The sequence below is a fragment of the Grampus griseus genome, assembly GCF_964374135.1.
Source record: "Grampus griseus genome assembly, chromosome: 14".
Lineage (NCBI taxonomy): Eukaryota > Metazoa > Chordata > Mammalia > Artiodactyla > Delphinidae > Grampus > Grampus griseus.
The window spans coordinates 81,669,498-81,679,403 of NC_139008.1; the positions used below are offsets into that span (position 1 = coordinate 81,669,498).

A 9,906-nucleotide genomic window follows, 5' to 3' on the forward strand; every position below is an offset into this window, starting at 1 on the left:
TTTCCACAGTCCTCAGGAAATGGGTAGAAATCACAGGACAATCTCTCTTCCCACCAAAAAAAGTTACGTATTTTGGTAAAGTGTTTGTCCTAGAGGAAACACTGAAATTTACAATAGCAATTCTGTGCAAGATTTTTACACAAGACCTAAAACCAGCCTGCAATGGAGACTTTAGTCCTCTGTTCAGGTGCCCAGACAGAAGCCAAAAGCTGTCGAGCCTGACAGGGCAAAGGAAGCAACGACGATGGATGATGGGTACCCGGCATGGAAGGAGGAAGGGAAGCCAGATTCCTGGGAATGGTGTGGTTTTCCTTTTTTTTTTCTCTCTCTCTCTTTTTTTTTCTTTGCGGTATGCGGGCCTCTCACTGTTGTGGCCTCTCCCGTTGCGGAGTGCAGGCTCCAGACGCGCAGGCCCAGCAGCCATGGCTCACGGGCCCAGCCGCTCCGCAGCATGAGGGATCTTCCCGGACCGGGGCACGAACCCATGTCCCCTGCATCGGCAGGTGGACTCTCAACCACTGCGCCACCAGGGAAGCCCTCTCTCTCTCTTTTTAACTCATCTCTGTAGGAAGGTGGTGGGCAGGGGTCCCAGAGAGAGGAAGGGTCCAAGACTCCTTTAGCTGGCCTGGGTGCAGGGCACCACCCCAGCAGCTAACACAGGACAACCTACTATCTCAGGTTCGGGCAGATACAGGATGGAATGCAGAAGAAAAGGAATGCTCATAGGAAATCATTTTGCTTGGAATGCTAGATGGCCAAGCTTCAGTCTTTGGTCCTATGCAACCCTTGCCTAACTTGTCAATAGTGAAAATTAGTTTAAGTTAGAAGAGCCAACTAGGGTCACACCAGGTTCTGCTACCTTCACGCTCATTGTTAGAAAAAGGCTGAAAAGCTAAAACAAAGGCTGAAAGCTAAAACACACCTGTCCTGATGTGTACTTCCTTAAGAATGGACTGGCTGTACGGTTGAGCTGATACGGAAAAGCTGCACCTTCCTGCAGAAGATCAAAGACCTGCTATCCCACCCCAGATCTCAGCCTGAGGTATATTTCAGTGAAGGCAGGTAGCTGTGCTTCTCAAAGCAGAGAAGCAGTTTAAGAGCAGAAAGGTAGAGGAAATCTAGAAAAGAACCATCTTGATACAGATTTATCCCACAGTGTGAGGGAGAGGGCAAAGAACCCAGTGGCACTTTGCTTATCCAGCAATTTCTGTCACTGTGGTGACCAACTTCTGCCCATTCCATATGGTCTTGAACTGCTCAGGGACTGGGAACTCATTGAGGTCACCACCTTCTGTAGGAATGAGGACATTCATCTCAGAAGATTTGGCACTGACTATCTCACAATCCAGGGAATTCTTGCTCAGGTAAACGTGGCAGCCATCTGTTTCGTTGATGGAAATGGTTAGCACTTTACCCGATACCTGAACTTTGACATCCCTACAATTGATTATCTCCACAATGCCCACCACGTCATCGAACACCAGACCGAGTTTCTTACAGTTAGCTACTGTAGCAGAGTTAATTTTGCCCTTGATTTGCAATGTTGAGTTGACACACTTGAATATGTAAGCTGCCTGTTTCAGCTCTGTGTCATCTATCACCAGGTTGGGAACATTCTCCTGATTTTCCACTCTCCACTTCTTGCCCTTCAGTTCAAGTAGAGCTGGCTCCTTCTTTGTGACTGGTTTGGGGGATGGGCTGACTCCTGGTTTAGATGCAGAGAATGGTTTGGGGCCACTCGTACTGGAGCACTCTGAGCGTTCAAGGCAGGGTTCTTTTGAGTCTTCATGTCACCAGATACAAGTTTCAGGGCATGTGTGATGCTCTCCCCCGATTAACCTGTGCAAACAGTGCTGAGCGGGAAGCAGACTCATCTGAGCCTGAACTGGTGGGGACTCAGGGGGTGGTGGGCCTGGGGGTGGGTAGGACCCGATCCAGCAGAGGGTCCAGATGGCAATCCACTCAGTTCTTTTGCCATGGCCCGGTTTTGCTCCAGGCCAGTCCAGTGGTATGGAACTGTTTAATGTAAGCCTACAGCTCTGTCCATATACTCAAGTAAGCTTTGACCCAGCCCACATCTTTGTACTCCTTGAGGAGTCAGTTTCTATAAAACATGGCAGCATCATTCATTTCCTTCACTTAGGGACCAGACTTGGGAGCCGTAGCCACCCAACCCAGGGCCTGGGTACTTTCGCTGACAGCTGACAGGTGATTGAATAACTTGCTGCCTCGGTTCTTCTCCCAAAAGGTTATCACTTCTTGGATCTGCTCGGAGATGGGTGCCAACAAATCAGAAAGCTTATTGCCTGCTGGCTGCTGGCCTTGAGAGGCTGTAACCAAGAGCACTCACTCCAACTTCAGACCTGTGTGGGCCGTCTCCGCATATGCTTCTGCACATCTCCCCCAATCTCTTTACCGATCTTGAGGTACTCTGCCACAGGACCGGCCAACGGTGAGTCAAACGCTTGCACCTATGGAGTCGTTCCTGCTTTTGCAGCACTGTCTCTATACCCACGGTGCGTGTCAGGGGCACGGAGCCTGCCTTCAGGCGGCCCACCGCTCTCTCCAATCTTTCTACCAGATTTTGCATGTCAGCCATAATGTAGCACCTGCTCAGAGCTCTGCCTCACCTCGGGACTGTGCTCAGCCGCTCTCCCTAGAAACATTTCTTAAGGAGATTTTTTCTTCTACTGAGGCCAGATTCTAAGCCAGCCACACTTATGTTCATTACCTTCCCATAGGATTTGGCTCACTGGTGTGAAAAAAAACTATGTAGTCTTTGAAATTAAAATGGCCTACCAAAGTGGTTAAAAATGGCAACGAAAAGTGGAAGAATACCAATGTACAATCTTTTGCATCAGCATTTCTCAAATCACTCTCTTTCATCCATTTTTATTTCTACTGATTTAGTTGAAACCCTTACCACTTCTGTTGCGATCCTAACAGGTTCCCTTACCTGCAGGCTCACCCTGCTGTAATTTATTCTCCACATGGCAGAGAGATTTCCCACAGTCGTCATGGGTCACGTTATTCTTCTCATTGGCTCTCTTGGGTTGCCTGTGGCGGGAAATGTCCAAACTCTCTGTTGCAGACTAGAGTGTGCATCGTGATTCTCCACTTCTCTCTAAATGCGGATAAACCTCCTCAACCAAGGGGCCTATAAGCTGCAAAGTGATCAGGTTTCTGTCTACATCTCCACAGGCAGGGGACCCTTTACTCTTTACCTCTCACGTTGTTCTGTCTACCCTGGCTTGGCCTGCCTTTTGTGTCGGTAGCCATTACATTTATCACATTGAATTCTGCAGAATGTAAGTCATGAAAGATGTTAACTGGAGCTGTTAAAAAAATTGGTCAAAGAAATTTGAGAAATTGGTGAATATTAAATCACACTATCATACTAAAGTCTGAACATCCTATTCTAAAAAAAAAAGAAAAAGAAAAAAGCAGCTTTGCTTAACCAAACATAGCTGAACTCAGAATACCTTTTTTTGGAAACACACCTGGGTAAATCTGTTTCCTGGGTCAACAATCTGGAAGATTCACTCTTAAAGCTCTTTGCATCCTGGTCTCTCTTTTGCCCCCTCCCATACATACACACTGATGTGAATTCTTCTGTTTTCCTTACGGCATACACCCATCACCCTTAGCACAGTGCTGTAACATTTACTATCTCAAGATTCCTTTGGATATAATTTGCAAAAAACAAATTCAGATTAGTTTTAGCAAATGGGGAAGATTTCATATTGGCAAATATAATGGTGGATGGCAATCTTGGTTATAACTTAGTAGTTCTCAGTAGAGGGTGATTTTGTCCCTCCACCTGCTGTCCCCCAGGCGAAATCTGACAATGTCTGAAGACATTTTTGTTGTCACAACTGCACGAAAGTGGTGCTACTGGCATCTAGTGCCAGGTAGAGGTAGGCGCCCTCACCACCACCAGGAGGAAGTATTGAGCCCAAAATGCCAGCGGTGCCAAAATTGAGAAACTCGACTAGATCCAAACATTCAAGTTATTAGGAATTCTTTGTTATTCCTCTCTCATTTCTTCTGTCAAAGCTTGATTTTATCTTTGTCTGCGTAGCAGGAAATATGCCTGGTGTCCATATCAGATTCCCTTAAATCTGGTTTTATGACCTAATAGAAGAAAAATCTTCTTCACTAATTTCAACAGAAAAATATGCAAGAATTTATTTAATTGGTCCAGGTTTAATCATGTGTTCATTACAAAATCACTCCCTGTAGCTGTTACAATGATCCCAACATAGGCCATGTTCCCATCTTTGGGGAGATGGCATGAGAATTGGGGTGGGGTGGGCAAAACTGTATTAGTCAGACAAAAGCAACATTTATCACACTTTCTTAGAATTCACTTCCTCATTTTAAAAATAGAAATGATAATTTATTTCATAAAACATCATTGTGAGACATTTTTAATGTATATAACGAGTCTAACAATATTTGAAATAAGAGAGATGTTTAATAAATGGTAGATATGATTCGTAGATTCTTTTTAATGTTTTTACTGTGGCAAGAACACTTAACAGGAGATCAACCCTCTTCACACGTCCTTAAGTCCGCAATGCAGTATTGTTTACTACAGGCACAATATTGTATGGCAGATCTCTAGAACTCATTCCTCTCACATGACTGCAATTCGATACCCTTTGAGAAGCAACTCCCCAACCCCCCTTCCCTCAGTCCTGGTAACCACCATTCTACTCTCTATTTCTATAAGTTTGACTATTTTAAAGACTTCATATAAGCAGAATCATACAATATTTGTCCCTTGTGTCCAGCTTACTTCACTTAGCATAATGTCCTCCAGGTTCATCCGTGTTGTCATATATGGCAGGATTTCCTTCTTTTTCTAAGGCTGAGTAATATTACATTTTATATATATATACACATATATATATCACACTTTCTTTATCCATTCATCATCAATGGACATTTAGGTTGTTTCTATGTCTTGGCTATTGTGAATAATGCTGCAATGAACAAGGGAGTGCATGTATTTCTTACAGATCCTTATTTCAGTTCTTTTGGATATATAGCCGGAAGCAGGATTGCAGGATCATAGGGTAATTCTATATTTTAATTTTTTCAGGAGTCTCCATACTGTTTTCCATAGTGGCTGCATCATTTTACATTCCTGCCAACAATGTATAAGAGTTTCAATTTCTCCACATCCTCACCAATATGTGTTTTGTTTGTTTTGCTTTAAAAATAGACATTCTAACAGGTGTGAGGTGATCTCTCGTTGTGGTTTTATTTGTATTTCTCTGATGATTAGTGATGTTGATCACCTTTTCTTATACCTGTTGGTCATTTGTATTTCTTCTTTGAAGAAATGTCTATACAAGTCCTTTGCCCATTTTTTAATGATTATTTCATTTTTGCCATTGAGTTATAGGAGTTTCTTACATAATTTGGATATCAATCCTTTATCAGATATATGTTTTGCAAATATTTTCTCTCATTCTGTAGGTTGCCTTTTTGCTCTGTTGGTTGTTTTGTTTGCTTTGCAGAAGCTTTTTAGTTTGATGTAGTCCCATTTGTCTAATATTGCTTTTGCTACTTGTGCTTTTGGTGTCATATTAATTGGTAGCTATTTAATGATGATGCTGATTAGAAGACAAATAAGAAAGCAATATAAATAGTCAATCTCTAACATGAAAAGAAATCAATATCATATGTAGTCCAGAAATCAGGATAGAAAACATAATATTTATCTTTGGTTTTGATATTTATTTTTAAGTGTCAGCAATTGGGCTTTTAAATTTGCTTGCTTACAGAAGTATACCACAAGCTGATAAAATATATCTGGTAGCTGTGGTGTCAGGAGTCCCTTTAGAGTTGTGAAATATACACAGTTTGAAATATTTGGTGTCAAGGTAGCATTTAAATCCTCAGACCAATTAAGTCTAATTATTGAGTGAATAGTAATACTTTTCTTCAACAACGTGAAAGTTAAATTAAAACTTATTTTCAAATTAGAAGTTAACACCTACTACCTGTCAGTCAGTCAAATGTTTGTTTGAGGATCTGGTTAGGAAAAAAATAGAGATTAAAAATACTAAAGTAAAGTCAAGTCTTTCTTATATTATGAGCATTATACTTAGATTATACAAAAATCTTGCTTTTTAAACCAGTACTGTGGCAAACCTAAAATAGATTTTTCTGAAACTCATGAACAAAGTCTAGTTAAACGTGTCAAGCATGTGTGAATTGTAGGTAACTCATGGGCTTGGAATGGCAGAAACGTCCCATCGGTTGTTGCCAACTGACAACAATCTCATTGTTCTCTCCAGCTATATTAAAATTACATAATATTTCTCCTGTTTTATGTGAGCTCTGGTGGAGAGCTATAAAAAGTAAACAGATAGGTAAGAACCTGGCTACAGAGATTAGCGCAGGAGGTAAACCTTACCGTGGCAGTCAGCAAAGAAGACCATCTTGTTGGGTATAAAAATCACGAGTAAATACACACAGGGTGTACACACATATATGAAGTATATTCCAGGCTTCACCCACTGTGCTACAGAAGCTAAAATTTTGCTCACTGGGTTATGGATAACATATGAAGGGTGCTGTGCAGTGTAGAAACAAAGACATCAGAAATGGCCAATGTGAACCACGTTTTCTGATGATCAATAAATACGGAGTAGGCTCAGTTTTATATTCAACTATATATTTTTCTTTTTTTTAACATCTTTATTGGAGTATAATTGATTTACAATGGTGTGTTAGTTTCTGCTTTATAACAAAGTGAATCAGCTATACATGTACATATATCCCCATTTCCCCTCCCTCTTGCATCTTCCTCCCACACTCCCTATCCCACCCCTCTAGGTGTTCACAAAGCACCAAGCTGATCTCCCTGTGCTACTATTGCTGCTATTGCTAAGTAGTATTCCACTGAATGAATATACCACATTTTTTAAAATTTCATTAAAAAATACCATTCTTTCATAGAATGGAACAAAGTAATGTATATTACAACATTGGTATGTCTCAAAAATATTCCTGTACCAACACCAATAACCTTGGTGTTTCATTGACCAATAATCCTATGAATTTGCAATATTACCTCCCCCTCCTCTCATTTCACAAATGTGGAAGCACAAGCCCTTAACCACTAGGCTGTATAGAGACTGAATTCATGCCTTAGAACTGGTTCTCAGTACCCGCTTATATATCTAAGTGGTTAGTAACTCCAAGCTAAATGAGCTAATCAAATTTAGGAGTATTGTGAGTATACATAGATTGTTGTTTTCCAAGTTCTGTGGGCATGGAAGGAGAGCTGTGTTCAGGAGAGCTGTGTTCTTGACTCTTTGAAAAAGAGAGAGTTAGGTTTATCAATTCAGAAGGGCCTGTGTTTCTACTCTCTAAATAAGAGACTGTTAACAAATGTCATATCATCGTGGCAAAAACTTTCTTACAATATGCCAAATTCCTTTGCTTCACTCTCTTGTACCTTAAATAGACTAGTACACTTAAGCACTCAAAATCAAATCATTGGAAGATGTTTTATATAAAAAGTCTCTTAGTGCTTTTTCCCCTCCCTTCTTATTAAAATGTCAACACCTAAGTCTAACCATGGAGAAGGTATTGTTTGCTGGATGAATAATCTTAGCCAGTGAATGGTCCTTTCCCTCATGCCTCCCTCCTTCAAAAAGAGGATTAAGCCATTGTTCCCTCTGAATTCAACAACTAAAGTAATAAAAATGATGTTTTTCTTTATAAAGTCAAGAAATCACAAGTTTACTAGTTTTCTGGGTTCAAATTTTAACCCTCAACAACCCTGTATGGCATTCCTGAGAGGGTAAACCCCTGTTTTCTTTTTCCCAAATGATGACAGGAAAATTCTTCTTTCAATGTACCAGAAAAGGCAGAATTAATACAATATTGGTAACACTGAAAAAGAGAAAAAGAAAAACAAAGAAAAGCAACAATCATTAATCATTGAGCATTTTACAAACACTACCTCATTTATCCCTTCATTGGTAGTGGAAGTATTACCATTATCACAGATAATTGTGGCTCCATGAGGTGATATTACCTACACAAAATCACTCAGATGCTAAGAGGTGAAATTGGGATTTAAACTTAAGTCATTTTTGACCCCATATCCCTTATGTGTGTACATTCAGCCATATGGAGTATTTCATCAAAACTCACTTCTGTGCTCTTTTCTCATAAGTTTAAGAATTACTGGCTATTAACCTGTTAACCTTTTATTCTTCCTCACCGAATGTTATTCTTAAATAGGGAAAGGAAAATAAAATGTGCCCTCAGGAGCCAAAGTTGTTAGGTCTAGTTTACCCTACTGTTTCCCCCCCAACTTTGTCTACTCAACTTCCATTCCATGAGTTGAAAACTCCTGCTGATAAAATAGAAGCTGTTAATAATGGAATTCAGCGTCATACTCTAGTTTTTCACACTGGGGTGTTGAACATCAGGATTCCAATCTAGTCCCAATGTTTTTTCTATCTGCTTTCCTTGCGTGACCTCATTCATGTCCATGGACTAAATTATTATATCCGTGCTGCTTGTTTTCGAATTTCACTCCCCAGCCCATACATCTTCACTGTGCTCCAGATCCTTGAGTCCAAGTACTTTTTCTTCATTTAGAGGTTTCACTGGCGTCTAGAATTCAACAATTCCAAAACCAACTCTGTCACCTCTCTGCGAAATAAACATTATAGATGTGATAAAGAAAGAATGAAAAGGAAATAAGGAAGGCGGGAAGAACCAGTTCCACATTCCGTGTTTTACTTTTCATTGAAGGGTACCACCAGCCATCGGTGGCCAACCAAACACCAGAGCAGCACATTTGACTCCTCTTCATTTCTTGCAGCTGATCGATCTCCAGGACCCACTGGCTTTACAGTCTATGTTTCTCAAGTAGTCATCCTTTTTGCCCCTAATGTTGTTTAGTCTCTGGCATCTATTTTCAAGAATCAATCCACTAGCTTTCTAAAGGGGTTTCTATTCAATCTTTTTCCTTGTCCACTCCTACAATCTGAACTCCATGCTGTAATACGAGGTAAACGTTTAAAAATGAATATCTGAACATGCCAATCCCTGTTCCTGCTGTAGTACTATAGGGTTTAAGGCATGGAGCCAGACTGCCTGGGTTTGATCCTGGCTCTGTCATTTATGACCTTGGGAAAGTTACTTAACCTCTCTATGCATCAATTTTGTTTTTGTAAAATAAGGATAATAATAATGATAACCTTATGGGATTACTATGAAATTAACCACATGAAATGCATACTATGTAAGTGCTATATAAATGTTAGTTGTTTTAGTTTTTTTCTTATTATTGCTGAAACACTTCAGTGAAGCCCAAACTCCATTACAGGACTTACCAGGTTTTTTGTGTTCTGACTACCATGTACCTCACTGGTCTAATTCCTCAACGCTTTTCACTCTCACTGTAGAAGCTCTGGCTATAAATTTCTTTCACTTCTTCCAGTGTACACTGCTTTCTTTTATCTCTGGCTAGTCCTTATGTCTGGAACACATTTTCCTAACCACCCACCTCCTCTTCTTCCTTAAGGTCTCAGTATAGGTATTTCTTCCTCCTGGAAGCTTTCCTTGAATCCCTAACCTGAGTTAGGTGCCCTTCCTCAGTGATGCTGTGGCATCCCACAGCTGCTCCATCTACACTTACCATATCTCTCCAGAGCACTGTGACTGACCATCTACGTATCTGTCTTCAGCACTAAATGTGCAGACACCGTGAGTGTGGGCACGCTGTCTTCCTTGTATTCTTTGACATAGCATCCAGTGCAGAGTACATTCTTTATAAATATTTACTGAATGTGTTAACTAAAGAGACTTTTTGCACTTTGTTGATGCACAAATGTTCACAATCAAATATGCTCCCTACCATACCCA

General features: G+C 40.6%; 1 pseudogene across 1 annotated transcript; it reads right to left on the minus strand.

The window, feature by feature from the left end:
• Window positions 1-1,193: 1,193 nt before the first annotated feature.
• On the minus strand, window positions 1,194-2,599 carry LOC309833008 (adenylyl cyclase-associated protein 1-like; annotated as a pseudogene). Its single transcript has one exon. The product of its transcript is annotated as an adenylyl cyclase-associated protein 1-like (transcript).
• Between the last annotated feature and the right edge of the window lie 7,307 nt (window positions 2,600-9,906).